General features: G+C 43.5%; 1 protein-coding gene across 5 annotated transcripts in view; it reads right to left on the reverse strand.

The window, feature by feature from the left end:
- LOC131676713 (hemicentin-1) overlaps positions 1-18,148 on the reverse strand; it is a 261,162-nt gene that overhangs the window by 155,237 nt on the left and 87,777 nt on the right. For 4 of the 5 annotated variants that reach the window (XM_058955978.1, XM_058955977.1, XM_058955974.1 and 1 more), the window contains one exon: positions 3,398-4,397. The exons of the other annotated variant lie outside the window; for it this stretch is intronic. The gene's annotated coding sequence lies outside the window, so the exon portion shown is untranslated. The remainder of the gene's footprint in view (positions 1-3,397; positions 4,398-18,148) is intronic. 5 annotated transcript variants of the gene reach the window in all.

The following is an 18,148-nucleotide window of genomic DNA, read 5'->3' on the forward strand; positions in this document are numbered from 1 at the left end:
AGATGGCAATTGTGAAATTTACGAACAATGGAGAATTGGGTTTTGGTAACTGGGAACTGAAATTTAGGAATTAGGAACAGCGAATCTAGCACTGGAAAATGAGATTAAAGTTGCCAAATAGGAATTATGATTTAGAATCTGATAGCTGGCAATTACGAATTGGAACTAGAAACTTGGAATTATGAGTTGTGGTTTTGAAATTGGAGGTATAGAATTGTGAATCGAAAATTTAAGTTTCGGAATTGGAAATTTTGAATTGAGAACAGTGGACTGGAAAGTGGAAATTGGGGACTTGGAGCTGAGAATGAAGAATTGAAATTGGGTGTTGAAGTTGGTAATTGGGAGTAATCGATTTGGAGTTTTGAGCGGAAATTTGAGTACCGGAAACCGTAATTTGGGCGCCTAAAATTGGAAACGATAAATTGGGGCGGGGCCTAACGAGACTACACAGATAGGCTTTGACGGGTGAAAATTGAGAATAGGCATTTTTGAACTGGGGTTTGGGTACTGGAAATTAAAAATATGAAACTGGGAATTGAAAATTAAGGGTTGAGAAATAGCATTTCAGAGTTGGGAATTGGAAACTTAGAAAATTTGAGAACTGCAAATTCTAAGAATGAGGAACAGGAAATTGGCACCATTGGGAATTGAAAACAAAAAAAACTGGAAATTGGGAACTTGGAAACTAGGTATTAAGAAGTTAGATTAAGAAACTTGCTAGGATATTGGGAACTGGAATCCAGGAATCGAAAACTAAAATTTGGGAATTGGAAACTAGAACATTTGATTTGGGTTTCGCGAATAGGAATAGGCATTTAAGAACCGTGGATGGACAACTGGAAATGGAAAACTAGGAGTTAGAGACGGGGAATTGAGATCTGAAGTTTGATAACTAAAAATTAGGAACGTCGAAATGGGAACTTGGAATTAGGATATGGAAATTGGCGAATTTGGGAATAGTAATAAAGAATTGGGTGTTGGTGACTGAAATTTAGAAATTAAGAACTGAAAATCAGTGGTTCAGTTGGAAAATATGAGTTGGAATTTTGGAACTGAGAACTGGGATGGAGCTAGAAACTTGGAATTAGTTGGTAATTTGGAATTTGAGATTTAATGTTTGGAATTTAGAATTGGGAATTCAGTGAGAACAGTGAATTGGGAATTGGAAATTGAAAGCTTAGGATTCGAAACTGAGAATTATGTACGAAAATTGGATACTGGAGTTTGATATGGGGAAATGAAGCTTAGAACTGGAATTTGGATACTGGGAACTGTAACTTGGGAGCCAATAAATTAGGAATGGTAACCATAAATTGGGGTGAGGTTTGACATACTATAAATTTGGTTAGAATGGAGATTCGTGAACTGGGGTTTGGGAACTGGAGACTAGAAATGTGAAATTAGGCATTTAAAATTAGTAGTTGGGAATATGACACTGGGAGTTGAGAAATGGAATTTTAGAATTGAGAAGTGGAAACTGGGAAAATTTGAGAATCGAAAATTCTAATAAAGATGAACAGAAAATTAGGAAATTGACACCATTGGGAATTGAAAACAGGAAACTTGGGATTAGGAACTGAAATTTTGAAATCGGCTTGGAAATTGGGAACTGGAATCTTTAGAAATCGAGAACCCGAATCTGGTAATTGTAAACTGGAATCAGGATTTGAGCACAAGACTTGGTATTTGGAAACTGGGAATTGAAAGCTAGGAGCAGGAAACTGGGAAATGAGAATTGAAGATCGAAAAACTGAAACTAAGAAATGTCGGATTGGAAATTGGGAATTAGGATATGGAAATTGGGAAATATGGAAACAGTGAATAGAGAATGAGTAACTGCGATTTTGAATGAAATTGGGATTTAGGAAATGTGAATTTGGAATGTTAAACTGGGTATTAAGAATTTCATTTTCATTTTGCAGCCTTTGGTGGGGCAATGAGAGCGCAAGTCAGTCCAAGGCCGATGATAGGAGGGGTAATGGCAGAATAGCCTATGCGGTCCACCAAAATGCCATGGGAGAGGAACAGGGTGTGGGTTGGGGTAGGGTTAATGGGTGATTGTATACTTGACGAATAATTGCGCTGCAGAATGTGATTAAAAGGTGCATTGAACAGTATTACTGTTGGCTGTTCAGTAATAAATACAATATGTTAAACTGGGTATTAAGAATTGAGTATGATAAAATTGGAATTGGTACCATAAACTGAGAATTGCCATTTGAGGATTTATATAATTTGTTATATAAAATTGAGAATTCGGAATTGAAAAAAGTGAACTCGGAGCCTAAAATTTGAACTAGGATTTGATAATGGGGAATAAGACATTGGGAATCGGTGATTAGGTATTCGGGATTGAGATTTTGAAGGTGGAAATTGTAAGCGGTGCTAAAATGGATACTAGTAAGTGAGAACTGAGGACTCAGAATTCAATAGTGGAACTAGAAATGGGAATTGTTGATTTGAAAACTAAAAATTAGAAATTCGGTACGTGGATTTCGTATATGGGAATTAAGAACTAATCATGGTTGAGAAATAGAAATTGGGAATCGAGAATGGGCAACAATTTTAAACAGGAAATTGGAAATTAGAATCTTTGAACTTTTGGAGCTATGAATAGAGAATGGGAACCGAGTGCTCGTTACTGGAAACTGGAAATTAGGAATCGAAAACTAGAAATCACGCACTGGAAATTACGAATTGGAATTGCGAAAGAGGAATGGGGGATTGAGAATAATCTATTAGGAACTTGGAACTGTGAACTGGGAGCTGCTTTGGAACTGGAAATTGATTATTGGGAACTGCTAATAGTGAGTTAGGAATTCGAAGATGGTAACCGAAAATAGCGAGATGACAATTTTATGCTTGGAATTGTGAGCGGAGAACTGAATATTGACAATTGGGTATTTGGATTACAAAACTGGGATTTTGGAGTAGGAAACTCAGCATTGGTATTTAAAAACAGGTATTAAAAGAAGGAATCAAAATATAATTGTTGAACGATGTATGGTAAAATAGCAAAAAAATCATGCACCATTCAGCAACGAAACGTAATCGTTAACCACGCTCAGGCTAATGGTTCGAATGGAGTGGAGTCATGTTTAACCGATTTGCGAAAAGGGATTGAATTACTCATAACCATTTCTTTTCAAAGTTTTTTCATGTATTCGACCTATGCCTACTACGCTTCCCCCAAACAAATTTGGGCTGTACTGTACTGCCGTGATACGCATAACAGTCCCATTTGCTATGGATTTCCTATGCAGGTGGGATTGTTATGCATATCACGACAGTGTACTATATATACAAAGAACCGCAGAGCCTACTTCCTACTGCTGCAGTGCACAAAGCTTCCCCGCACCTACTTAATAATAACCCTGTTACCCACCATCAAACTCACCTCTAATCTGTCCCTTTCCGCCCTCCTTCCAAATTTAGCACCCACAGCACAGCACGTTACCCCTATTTATCCGGATCTCAATTTCACACCCCACACCGTAGCCTACGAACGACGAAGGTGTACTCAACTGTGACGAGTAAACAGAGCTCAGCAAATCCTTACACCGCTGGGGCACAGTCGATCGTTCGCGTGTCGTGTGCCACCAGCACACTATCGGACATCCAGCCTGGCTTGTCCAGTAAGCAGCATAATTGCACCACCACCACCACCTACACCTTCTGCTTCCATGCTGACCTGGTCGCCGCTATGACTAAGACGAACATCGTTCCAATGACAACAGTAACAACAACAACAAACACATCGTAACCGGCTGGGAGGGACAAAATCCGACGGTCGCCCAGCAGCTGTCACCAAGGTTTTCATTTTCGTGCGCTACTCTACTGTGGCTTTATGCTTTTCGTTCGGTTGCTGCGATCTGTTTCCTCACAATTCACTTTGCACGGTCACACGTCTTCTCCTTCTTCTCAGTGTTATTTTCGTTTCACCTTTTTATTTAGTTTCATAACAATTTCACTCTCGCTAGGAACTTTTGCCAGCTTGTTTTATTTTCACGTCTTCCGCGGATTGCTATTCTGTGTTCTTCTCTACCCCTCAGTAGCGTACACTAATTAACATAAAGATCGGCTGTTTTATCTTTCTTTCACGCCATCCAACGAAACACTGTACGTATAACGCAACGTGCACGCGTCTGTGTGTCACGTACTTCAAAAGCGTATTGCGCGCGCGTCAAAAGTGTTAGCAAAGAATGTTCTACGAGTGAACGAACGATCGACGGTTCAACCGACTTAGACGACGTCCTCCGAACGAATATCCACCCGGTTGTGTGCGGAGCCCAAGCATAGGTCCTCTCGCCCGTTCTTATTTTTCCTCTTCCTCTATCTAGCCGACTAGAGTACCGTTTTTATGCTCCGACAACAGTTGTTTTAGTTGGTGAGTAATTCTGAAATAAAATCGAAAGCGAAAAAAATAGGCATTTAGACACTAGGAACAGAACAAAACAAAAGCAACAAACAGATTGATGGGACAAGCTGCGACGGTAATGTGTTTTGGATAACGTGTTTTGAAGACAGTAGGAAAAACATTCCACGTTAATTTTCTCCTCGAGGCAGATCATCAAAGGTCAGCCGACGCGCGCTGTCACGCGATCTCGATTCCAGGAGGTGGATCTTGGGTGAAAAATTGTCAATTGTTTTCGAATTACCGCTCGTCGATAGTCGTGACAGCAAAGAGGGTGAAGCACGGTGGTGCAAAGGGAATTTACCGGTGTGTGTACAACAATCGTAAATCTCACTCACTTCTGTGGGATCGGTTGGCCCCCTGTCAACGGGTGCCGTGCGCCATCACGAATGGAAGCCGTTCGATACGGTATCTAATTAGTGTTTCCGGACTTCCGTCCGGCCCCCGAAGGAATCTAATGAGGGTTTGATTTGTTGATTACTGGATGGGTAAGTTATGCGAGGCAAATTGCTATTTGTTCATTTTGTTTAACTTTAATAGGATTTTTCAGTTGTGTAGCCAGGGAATGCGAGAGAATCAATGCATATGAATAAGGTTACGTGGAAAATAATTTATGAAACTGATCTATGAAATGTTTATTATTCGTTTCTTCAAATGAACTGAAATTAAGTGAAAATAGTTTTAAACTGAACTAACCATTTTCCCACTCCGATTGAGTCTCGAATATGTGGAAGGAATGCGCATTGTATTGTCTGAGTAGGCGTAAACAGTAGACCGAACCGGTCGGCAGACCGAACCGGTCGGCAGACCGAACCGGTCGGCAGACCGAACCGGTCGGCAGACCGAACCGGTCGGCAGACCGAACCGGTCGGCAGACCGAACCGGTCGGCAGACCGAACCGGTCGGCAGACCGAACCGGTCGGCAGACCGAACCGGTCGGCAGACCGAACCGGTCGGTAGACCGAACCGGTCGGTAGACCGAACCGGTCGGTAGACCGAACCGGTCGGTAGACCGAACCGGTCGGTAGACCGAAACGGTCGGTAGACCGAAACGGTCGGTAGACCGAAACGGTCGGTAGACCGAAACGGTCGGTAGACCGAAACGGTCAGTAGACCGAAACGGTCAGTAGACCGAACCGGTCAGTAGACCGAACCGGTCAGTAGACCGAACCGGTCAGTAGACCGAACCGGTCAGTAGACCGAACCGGTCAGTAGACCGAACCGGTCAGTAGACCGAACCGGTCAGTAGACCGAACCGGTCAGTAGACCGAACCGGTCAGTGGACCGAACCGGTCAGTAGACCGAACCGGTCAGTAGACCGAACCGGTCAGTAGACCGAACCGGTCAGTAGACCGAACCGGTCAGTGGACCGAACCGGTCAGTAGACCGAACCGGTCAGTAGACCGAACCGGTCAGTAGGCCGAACCGGTCAGTAGGCCGAACCGGTCAGTAGGCCGAACCGGTCAGTAGACCGAACCGGTCAGTAGACCGAACCGGTCAGTAGACCGAACCGGTCAGTAGACCGAACCGGTCAGTAGACCGAACCGGTCAGTAGACCGAACCGGTCAGTAGACCGAACCGGTCAGTAGACCGAACCGGTCAGTAGACCGAACCGGTCAGTAGACCGAACCGGTCAGTAGACCGAACCGGTCAGTAGACCGAACCGGTCAGTAGACCGAACCGGTCAGTAGACCGAACCGGTCAGTGGACCGAACCGGTCAGTAGACCGAACCGGTCAGTAGACCGAACCGGTCAGTGGACCGAACCGGTCAGTGGACCGAACCGGTCAGTAGACCGAACCGGTCAGTAGACCGAACCGGTCAGTAGGCCGAACCGGTCAGTAGGCCGAACCGGTCAGTAAACCGAACCGGTCAGTAGACCGAACCGGTCAGTAGACCGAACCGGTCAGTAGACCGAACCGGTCAGTAGACCGAACCGGTCAGTAGACCGAACCGGTCAGTAGACCGAACCGGTCAGTAGACCGAACCGGTCAGTAGACCGAACCGGTCAGTAGACCGAACCGGTCAGTAGACCGAACCGGTCAGTAGACCGAACCGGTCAGTAGACCGAACCGGTCAGTAGACCGAACCGGTCAGTAGACCGAACCGGTCAGTAGACCGAACCGGTCAGTAGACCGAACCGGTCAGTAGACCGAACCGGTCAGTAGACCGAACCGGTCAGTAGACCGAACCGGTCAGTAGACCGAACCGGTCAGTAGACCGAACCGGTCAGTAGACCGAACCGGTCAGTAGACCGAACCGGTCAGTAGACCGAACCGGTCAGTAGACCGAACCGGTCAGTAGACCGAACCGGTCAGTAGACCGAACCGGTCAGTAGACCGAACCGGTCAGTAGACCGAACCGGTCAGTAGACCGAACCGGTCAGTAGACCGAACCGGTCAGTAGACCGAACCGGTCAGTAGACCGAACCGGTCAGTAGACCGAACCGGTCAGTAGACCGAACCGGTCAGTAGACCGAACCGGTCAGTAGACCGAACCGGTCAGTAGACCGAACCGGTCAGTAGACCGAACCGGTCAGTAGACCGAACCGGTCAGTAGACCGAACCGGTCAGTAGACCGAACCGGTCAGTAGACCGAACCGGTCAGTAGACCGAACCGGTCAGTAGACCGAACCGGTCAGTAGACCGAACCGGTCAGTAGACCGAACCGGTCAGTAGACCGAACCGGTCAGTAGACCGAACCGGTCAGTAGACCGAACCGGTCAGTAGACCGAACCGGTCAGTAGACCGAACCGGTCAGTAGACCGAACCGGTCAGTAGACCGAACCGGTCAGTAGACCGAACCGGTCAGTAGACCGAACCGGTCAGTAGACCGAACCGGACAGTAGACCGAACCGGACAGTAGACCGAACCGGTCAGTAGACCGAACCGGTCAGTAGACCGAACCGGTCAGTAGACCGAACCGGTCAGTAGACCGAACCGGTCAGTAGACCGAACCGGTCAGTAGACCGAACCGGTCAGTAGACCGAACCGGTCAGTAGACCGAACCGGTCAGTAGACCGAACCGGTCAGTAGACCGAACCGGTCAGTAGACCGAACCGGTCAGTAGACCGAACCGGTCAGTAGACCGAACCGGTCAGTAGACCGAACCGGTCAGTAGACCGAACCGGTCAGTAGACCGAACCGGTCAGTAGACCGAACCGGTCAGTAGACCGAACCGGTCAGTAGACCTAATTTAAACAAATCGGTCATTAGGCCGATTGGGTAGCTGGACAGAATGGTTATTGGACCGAGCGCCAATATTTAAAATTTAGTTTGACTCCAAGAACAAAATATTAAATATTATTGTGTCTGGAAAAATGCATTGTGTATTTTTCCTTCTTTAAAAAATGAGCTCTTTTCAATTTTCACAAAACTGTAATTGCAGTGTTTCCCCAGTTTAGTCACTACTAGAGACCAAAAAAGCGGAAGTATCCAGCCGAAGGTGACTAGGACGGACAGTATGTCGAATGGACATTTTGCCGAAGACAATGATGGTTAATAAAGAAGCTAAAGTTTAGCATTCGGAGCTTCCAAGACTTATCAGATAAATTTGTCTAGCTAGTATACACGAAACTATTAGTTTTATTGTCTGGAAAATTGACCGGCTTAAGACAGATGTCTTCCGTTTAATTCCACAAAAATTAACGGCGCTGGCCTTATAAACTATTCGTTGTATATGCGAGTGCAAAACAGGAAGGATACTTGGTGCTCAGTAGGACCGTCCAGCAAATTATCTTGCACACTAAGAATCGGATGCGAAGTCTTCAACGGCAAAAACGAATATCATTAGTTTTTAATTTGCACGCTACTACGGGGCCGATTCTGTATTCGCTAGTTGTGTTTAATCATTGAGAATGCGCAAGTTCTTGCCAATCTGCAATACATTCTGTTACGATTGGGAAACTTGAATTGTTTGACAATGATGGCCTTTCAGAATAATGTGTGGAGTGCATTTTGTTTACAGGACTGCCACGCGGCAATATATCGTAATAGTGTTCAAATGTAAGCTCGATTTGAAATCAAACGATGATGATTAGTTCAGAATTCTGGGAGTACACCTATTTCAGTATTGTTTTTACTTAACAATTTTGGTATCACTACGATGTCAATTTCAAGGTTACAACGATTACGCTCATTTCTGAAAGTCCTTACGACGTGCAAAAAAAGAGTTATACAGCATGAAAACATTATAGAAAGAACTACTCATGTCTAAAAGAAGGAAACTCTAAGCAGAATGTATAAATTGAACGCTAGAAATGTTTCAAACGCAATAAACAACGGTATTTCGCTTTCGGGAAGACAAATGAATCAACAACCGTCCTTTGCACTACTTCCATCCGATATTCGACTGGCATTGGCTCGTAAATGGAATCTGTATTCGTTTCGGCAATTTTAAGGCAAAGTTTATAGAAAATTTACAGGAAAACACTAAAAGTAAGTTCTAGAATCATTGAAGAACAAACATCCAGCCTTAATTTGTTGGTACATATATTACTTCGGTTTAAAAAAGACCAACAACTCAACATTAATTAGCTCTAGACACCCGGTCCCATTTGTAAAGAGCTCCCGACACCTAGGCACCGCAACTCCACCAAATGAAAGCAGGCCGCCGTAATTGCAACCCAGCCATGGATGGATATTTAATTAAAATTTTACATCCACAACTAATTTCTGGCCAGAACACTCGCAAACTACATTGCATTCCGCACAGGCACACAGGACGCTTGGTGGGAATTGCAGAAATAATAACAATGTGTAAAAAAAGAAAATCCCATATTGTTGCTGACATGACATCAGCGTGTTTTGCATGTGTGTTAAGATGAGATGTGTTGCTGGATGTGACAGCGAGCGGAGCGAGAAAAAAAAGAACATTAAAATAAAATTGAGAGCATTAGATGGCGAATATCCGCCTGAAACGGTGTACTGCACGGTTGAGGCAAGTTGGGGAAGAACTATAAATGCATATTCATCATCAGCCGTGCTGTTCGTCCGTCCGCCTGCATCTGGTCGTCACGTGGTGTTGAGCATATTCACAAGTTCAGCGAACAGTTCGGTTCCCGTTTAGTCGGTTTGAAAATTAGGCCGGATTCGGAAGTTGATAGATCATTGTTCTTCCGGGACATCAAATTCGATGTTTAAAAAAATATTGTTCTTTCGGGACATCGCAACAGTATGGTAGATTTAACACTTACGAACTTGAAGTGTCGTTCGAAGCATTGCGAATCGAATCAGTACTGTGACAAAAAAAAAACAGCGCGACGTAAAGTGGCTCTGTTACATATCTCTCTCAGCGGTCAGCTGGAGAGTATCGAAAAAAAAACCTTTCCAGTGGACGCGCGAAACAGCGGACACAAACCACGGCCATATCCGAATCCGATCGTTAAAGCCTGAAAGGCACGAAATGAAATAGCACAGAAATTCATTGTGGCGTTTTTTTCTGCTTTGTTGGTCCAATATCAGCTTGGTGCACACTCACGGCAGGGAGAAATTTCGCATATTTTGGAAATAATTTACGATTCCACCAATCTCAATAAAACTGACCGAAAACGTGTGTGCGTTGGTCAAACAAAAAAAAGGATAGCTTGGGGGTAGATCCGTCCCTGAAGAGGATCCTCTGACACCGCACATTCATTCTAGATTTTTTTTTATCGCCGTCCCGCTTAACGTTCATTGCAATCTACACTGGATGAGTGGAATTTTTTTAATTAACTTTTATTTAACGCACTCGTTTCTGACGTTTGCCATTGTTGCTACTGCACTATCACAAATCGTGGGTTCAATTGAATTGTTTAACTGGACTTGCAATTCACGCGTTTCGAATCAGCTTCAGAATCGCATCGTTCGCGTAGAATCAGATCGGATCGGGATTGGCGTGGTGATCGGTTAGACTGGTCGAAGGGTGAAAAGAATAGGGGGGAAGAAGAAAGCTGTTTTGTACCGTTTGCCAAGATTCGCCACGAAATGCATCTTGATTGCGTTGATGAATGGTGCTTGTCTATGTGGGATGACAACTTTGTCACGCGATAATTTTGCTTTGAAATTCCTACGGGCGGTGCCATAAATTGTTCGATTCATGCACGGTTGTTTGATTCAATCGGCGCTCTTGCGATTGATCCCTTGACTATTTTGATCTATATACGAACCTTCCAGGCGCGTAGTCAGCAAGCAGAATAAAATTTCCCTAGTTTTCGAAACTGTGCAAAGTTAAAGAATTTTTTGGGTTACTGTATGGGAAGTGAAATGTGAGCGATTAAAATATTTATGACCGCCAAACTCCATCGTTCTTCGCCTTTAGCCATGATACGCACCACGCTCACACAACGCTATGCACTTAATGGTGTCAATAGAAAAAGGCCATGTTGAATACTCAATACCAACCATTTAAAAATTGATAAAATATTTCCAAAAAAATATCGTAGGAACAATTTAAGCGTATTGGGACATGATTTTGGGGTACATCAAGCGTAGGCGAGCACATTTAGGCGATCTCCCGAAGAAAGTTTTTTTTTCTCGAACGAATATTTCTATTTTGAGACTTTCCGTGCTGATGTGAAAGAGACGCACACGCACAGAAATGCAGTTGATGAATGGAACATATTTATTATGCAAATGCGCGATAATGAATTGGAAATTTCTTTCAGCGCGTGGACTAAGTATCAACCAATTGGTAAATTGTTTCTGGGTGAAACATTTTAATTAAACTCGTACCCTCACACCGTTTCCGCGTCAGTAAACTTACCGTCACGTTGTACACATTGGAATAAATTTGAGAAGGAACCAAAAAAAAAATCACGAAACGCCCAATCCGTCAAGGTTAATTTGACCCTCGTCGTCGTCGTCCGGGTGGTGGTGGAGTTGGTAATCTAATTCCGACAAGCAGATTTGTAGAATAATAAATCAAAAACTTTCCAGCGCCAACGGGGTTTTCCGAGAGCAGTCACAGCAGGACCTTCCCGGTTTAACTCGTTATCTTCGGTAAACACAAGCGTGCGCGTCTTGCGATTTATTTTGTGTTAACTTTCCAAACCGGCAGCGGTCGAATGTGTCGAAGACAACGCACTCCCTTTTCAGGAACGGATTAGAGAAAGTAACTTTAAGTAAACGAATATCCAACACGGAGCGATTGTTGCACAGTGGTTCCGAACGGTGAGAAGGCTGGTCAGAAGTGAGTATCTCGCGTTATGATGCATCACAGATAAGTGGAGATTTCGGGAGTTTCTGGTACTGAAAAGCTTCGGCTCTTGAAATCGTTCTAGAAATTAGATCCGATTTTTTTAAATTGTCGAGGAAAAAATAATAAAAATATCGTTACAAGAAACTTTGCTGAAGACACTATTTGTATTTTCTTTATCTCATCGATTTGAAAGTTTTCTGTGAAAAAGTAATTATTTTTGATATTGATCCATCAGTGAGATCCAAAATTGACATTTTTTAAAGAAATCAGAAAAATCAGAAAAGTTTTTCAACATTTTAGAATATGTCATAACACGAAACTTTACTGAAGACACCTGGTGTCCTATTCTTTATCTCATTGAATTATTGAACGTCTTTAGAGATAAACTTTTGACTGGTTTTGATATTGACTCTTAAAAGTGCGATTCGGATATTTTCAATTTCATAATCGGTATCAATGACTTCAGAAATTATTAGAAAATATCATTACAAAAAACTTCGCTGAAGACATCAACAATTCTTTTACTTGTTTTATTGAAGTATGTCTGGTTTTGGTGTTGGTCAAAAGTTAGTCGCCCTAGAAATGAGATCCCAAAGGATTTTTTTGTGAATCGGTGACTTTTTAAAATATCATAACAAACAACTTTGGCGAAGACAGTAGGAGTCTTTTTCTTTGCCTCATTTAATTGGCGTTTTTCGGGTAAATCTTAGTTATCTTCATTAAACATCAATAGGTCAAAAATATTCAATACATTCCGCGGCTACATAAATTACAATAAAATTGTCTAAGTGTACTTAATTCAGAACAATCCACATTTCTTGCAGTAATTAGCAGAAATATGAAATAGATATGAAGTACTGCTTGATGTGGAATGCTTTCCGCGACTCAGAAAGATAATAATTGCGTTAGAAGAGGAGCTGGATTTAGATATCATTCTCGATAGATGCCATAGGAAACATTACAGCGTTTTGAATCTTGACCAGCTTTTAAGATTTTTTCATACTACCAGATGTCTTCAGTAAAGTTTCTCCAAATAAAATACTATAGGCAAAATGTCATTATTTTTCAAACAAAACTTAGGCACATAAAATATTCACTATGGATTTTGTTCTAGCTATTCCCACTTGACCCTGTTTTTTCCAATTTGAGCCTACTATGCCCCTCGCTGGAATAAGGGAAACAATGATGATAAACTCTGATTTATGGGCAAGGTGGAAATCTTCTGATAGAGTTGCCGTACTGGCCACACTACACAGGGCGAAAATGAAAGGCCCGAATCAAAAATTGGGTAGGGGGAAGGTGTAACAGCATTCGTAAGTTTCCTATTTTCCCCCATTTTCGGAAGCTTCTCGACGCGATAGGAATTGATCCATTTTCCCGAACGAAGGTTTTAAATCAGCGAGAATCTGAGCGCTTTCAAAGCGAAAAAAAAGATTTCATCCACCCCTTCCTGACAAGGGTTCGACAATCAGCAAATTTAATTTTCCCTCTCACTACTCGGTTACGATCTAAACTACCTTCGTTATCGGTTCGTTCAGTTCATTTGGACTTCTCAGTCGGTGCGCAAATTTTAATTAAATTCCTACCTGAACTTTCCAATCGGTGTAGGCATTTAATTAGGAGATGAAGTTGGCGCCGGGTTGCGGTTGAGCAGAGTCTATTATTCGCTAGAATTGAATCAAAATCTGTAGCCTGTTGATGCTTCCGCGAATGAATTTGGCACACATTATGTTTCTGCGAAAAGCGGACATTAAACATTCATGACCGGCGAATGTTTTATGCATGCGCTGTCGACAATTTATGCATTCGTTTCCCGATTGGCCAGGAAAGGGAACGGTAATGGCACTGCCAGAGATGCGATCCTATTACCACTATCGGGTCGCAAATTTGAATAATAATCCATTTTTTTGCTGGGATTTTTATTTTATTTGTGGTTGAGCTGAATATTTATTCAACATTAGGAGTTCGTACTTTGTGCTGAGTCTAAAGCGTAATCCTCATAGTTTTTATATTAAAATATCCCTCAATGTCAATGTTTGTATGTGATTTATGGACTCCCAAACGGCTTAAGCGATTGCCGTAAAAATTTATACGTGGTAGACCTTTGTTATGGAGCGTGTTTGTGGGCGCCAGATGGCGCTTCGGAACAAAATGGTTTTTTACTCCTATTTCGTTGAAAGTCGCAGCAACGCGCGACGGGTTGACACTAGTTTACTTATAAAACTACAACCAGATCGACTCGATAATTTAGTAAATATTGTACATACCTGACATAAATCGAGAACGAGGTCTTTAAGAGTCATGATAACTAGGTCACAAGTGCTACCGACTTCTGGATAGCAGGTATCACCGACTTCTGGATAGCAGCCAGTCCCTTCTCCTACTTCAGCTCCTTCAGTAGCTTCCTCTGAACGAGTTCAGTCGTCGACAACGCAACAGGAACAATTCGCGGAACCTCATCCAACCTTCACCTTTCCTTCAACTGTACGGTCAGTGAACGATATCCGGCAATTTTTCTACCGTTAGTATCTACCAGATCGGGGTCCAATGGAACGGCGAGTTGACGTGGCCCTTGTCATAGACCAGTATATCTGGGTGGTTGTGGAGTAAGAATTGGTCCGATAAAACAGTGCGATCCCAATACAGCTTGAAGCGGGCATTTTTCAGAACAGGAACAGGTAGGTAACGGTACTACGCCACAATCTCCTCCAAAAGACCAGGTTGCAGTGCAAAATTATAGCAACGCTGTATGGGCGATCAGTGTAAACTGCGTTGGCTAGTACACGGCAATTTGTCATAATGTAGTCGATGGTCTCGTGCGGCGAATGCCACATCCGACATATATCCTCAACGTATTGGGGCCGAACATATCTCCTGAAATTCCTCGTCGACATTATCCTATCCTGGATGGCTATTATATCGTCCTCGATCAATGAAAAGAGTTCACCTCGCTTGAGCCTTCCAGGTTAATCCGACTCCATTAGATGACGCCAAAACAATAGGTCGAAAAGGGAGCAGCAAACGCGTCAATTGCTCAGACCTTTTTCCCTGCATTTAGAAAAGGCTTCAAGACACAGTTCTCTCGACTCAAGAACTTTTTTTGTATTACTAGTCCAACCGCCCTGATAGTAGCGGAGCCGATCGCTATTTCTCTAAGCCAAACTCCATGTCGATGTCGCCGCTAATCATTTCTCCAACTAGTTTCATGACTGCTCTCAGTTGATCCGTCGAGTCAGCATAGATTATGAGATCGTCTATGTAGAAGGCATGGGTCACCTCTTCCGTTGAGCATTCTCCACACCTTATCTGATAGCCATGCCCGCTTCGATTGAGTGTCCTTATGATAAAAATTACCTAGGAATATCCCCATCGAGATACTGAGCGTTATTGACCACAATACGACTTCCCCACTTCTGAGCTGTGGTGTTTGGTCGTCCACCTCTTCAGGAACCACACGACTACAGGATCAACTGTGTATCTCTCCAATACCTTGACGAGGAAGGAGGGTGGTATGGAGTTGCATGCCTTCTTCTGTGTCGATATCCTTAAGGAGGCGAATTGTGGTCAATAAGCGTGGTTTGCGTAACGCAGTGTTGAAACATACATCCATTGTGGGATGTCCAACGATCAGCTTCTTATATCAGAAGTATTGGTACCGCTCAATTCCTAAGGTACCAATCAATTTCTTCACATGTCCATTCCTTCGCGTGCCTTAGCTTCGCAATGTTGTGCGCGGGCCTCCCAAATACCGGCCCAGAAGCTAGAGCTGCCAGAGTCTTCTGGCAATAATGGGACTTCAGTTACAGTTGCCTCCACTAGGGCCACAGATTCGCGGACCTTACTCGCAAATGACGTGCTCAACCTTAACGATCTTCCAACTCTCTTCATCGTTTGCTCTACTGTCCCTTCTACGCAGCTCTCTCTTTGAACTTCCTGCTCAATCAGATCGAGTTTCGCTGGAATGAGGGACCATCCATAAATGACGTAGCATTATATGGGGGAGGGGGAGTTTTGTATTTTATGATGATGTAAGACGATAGAGGGGTCATGTAAAGCTTCGTAGCTTTTTTAAGGGGAATAGGGGTTGACCTGGTGTCACGACAACCATACCCGTTTAATCTAACATCTTTTATTTTTTTTATTTTTTACGGGGACAAGGGGGGGTTACCGTCAAGCTACGTAATTACCAGAGGGTATCTAGAGGTTTGTGACGAAATGCTACGATGGGGGAGGGGGGTGTTAAAATCACTCAAGAAATGCTACGTCATTCATGGATCCCTGACCATATTGTTGCGGACGATTGCTCTACGCCTTGCGTTTATCGCGTTCTGATTCAAACATCCGGCAAACTCTGCATACACCTCATGGAACATCTCGAATATCTGAGATCGTCCGGTCATGTCTACATCGTCCACATGATCCTACCCCTCTGTGTTCCCGTGAGATTGAGCGACAGACGAATCCTAGTTGCAGCATTCCTCACAGGATCTTTGCGCCTGTGTTGTCCAGGGCTACTCTCTCCGTCCGTTCGGAGCGGTAGCTCTTGGGACTCATCCCTCCTTGAAGCCCGCTGTCCCAGCTCTATATATTTTTCAATAATGCACCCATGTTTTGCAGGAATTGAGAGAAAATTTGTATGCTTGTCGCGCCGATTGCGATGAAAAATCGCTTCTGAAACCGCAACCACAAACCTACCAAAGGCGGATTGGTCGGGAATTTGTTAGATGAGTGCTGCAGCAGTGGATGATGACGCATTTTTCGGCAGATGTTGAAGCGTGTGAGTGCCCTTCGGCCGACCGTATTATGTTTTTATGAAAAATGACCGGTTTTTTTAATTACATTTATCAGAAAAAACTTACTTGCACCTCATTTTTTTTCAGCGATCAAACCCCAATATTTAATGTTTTGAGGGGAGTTCGATAATAAAATTGCTTTTCTGGGTACATCACCAATCGGATTGCTGTTCATAACCACAGCAACCTCAGTGATTCAAACACTTCGTTTGGGTCGGAAGTTTAATCAATCGATTTTTTACATTACACGTAGTGTCAGAAACACAATATTTCAAGGCAGATACTCAAACTAGAATTCAATAAAACTACAGACCATTTAGCATGTATTGCCTTCTCTGCAAAACACAACAACGAAAGCAGTTGCAAGATTCGCCCCCGTTTTTGAGGTAGAATATGAAATTATCTGCATCCAGTTTCGACAGGAAGAAATGTGGTACTGACAAATTCAGAGTGTTGGTTTGCCAAAACGTAATATCAAATAAGAATTTATCGGCGTTCGTGTTAAAAAAGTTCAATAAGTTCGAACTACTGTACACTTCGTAACCCAGGCTGGTGTTTTTTCTTATGCTCAGACTACGCTGTGTACTTATGAGTATCAGATTTTCACGTGTCAAACCTGTAAACAAACTGCACACTACTAAAAGTTTACACGGAACACATTAGGAAATTGGCCCCTATTTCAAATAAAATCAACACATGTACTACATCATCTAAACCACAAGTTTATACTTTTGAACCAAAATTCAACATTACCAACGAAGTAGCAAACAACAGGGACGACGGATCCACCACTGCAACTCACAAGACGAAAATACATCCGAATAGAGCGGAACGTAAGTAACAAGACTTCGGTAGGGACAGAAACTGGACCAACCATTTTAATGACAAGCTGTATCTTTAACCGTACGCCATGAAGGAATTGGCAAAAACAAGCGAAATCTTGACACAGCAGTTCAAAGCCTCTTTAAAAAGCTGCGAAGCATTGACATCCTGGTTTGCCTTTTACGAACAAACCAAGCCAACCGACATCTTTGCGATAAAGTGGGACGTTTATTCCACCTCCTCTTCCACCGACCCCCGGAGAACAGAGGAATAATTTTATGATGGAAGTGACAGTTGAAACCACAACCACTTCGAGGATATTTTTCCAAGCTCTTGGTTTACAACTTCATCACGAACATGTTACCAATCGCTTCCGGCAACCACCATTTTGTGACAACTACCAGAAAGCACAATCAAAGCATCGCTTGCTCCGTTCGCACCTAGCCATCCCGGGATGTTGTCAACAACAACACAAAAACATTCCCTCTCATCCTCATCCCCTTGAACTAATCCAACTGCCATCAAGGACCACACGGTAGGGAGACCGTGGTGCCAACTGTCATCATCAGCTTAGTGAGTTCATCCGCCCCCGGGCACGGAATGGTGTCATAGTGTTAATTTATTCCCAATTCAATAGGAAGCCCCTCAGACACCCATACCACCACTGACTGACGCGCATTCCAACAGCAGCATATCTAACCTTTGCGGTGCTGCTGACTGACTCTGACGTGAGTGGTTTTGTCAGACGTCGACTATCTGTGCCGACAGCAGGCACATATGCGAATATTATCTGCCCCACTGAATCCAGGTCAAAGTTCAGGTGCAAATGAAGCTATCAGGCGTATATTTTGCGGGAGCATCGAAGCCTACTGCAACGTACTTCGCAGTAGGCGGGGAGTTCGATCTCAAATAACGGCTAGAAATCAATTAGCGTGCACAAACTA

Source organism: Topomyia yanbarensis, chromosome 1 (assembly GCF_030247195.1).
Source record: "Topomyia yanbarensis strain Yona2022 chromosome 1, ASM3024719v1, whole genome shotgun sequence".
NCBI lineage: Eukaryota > Metazoa > Arthropoda > Insecta > Diptera > Culicidae > Topomyia > Topomyia yanbarensis.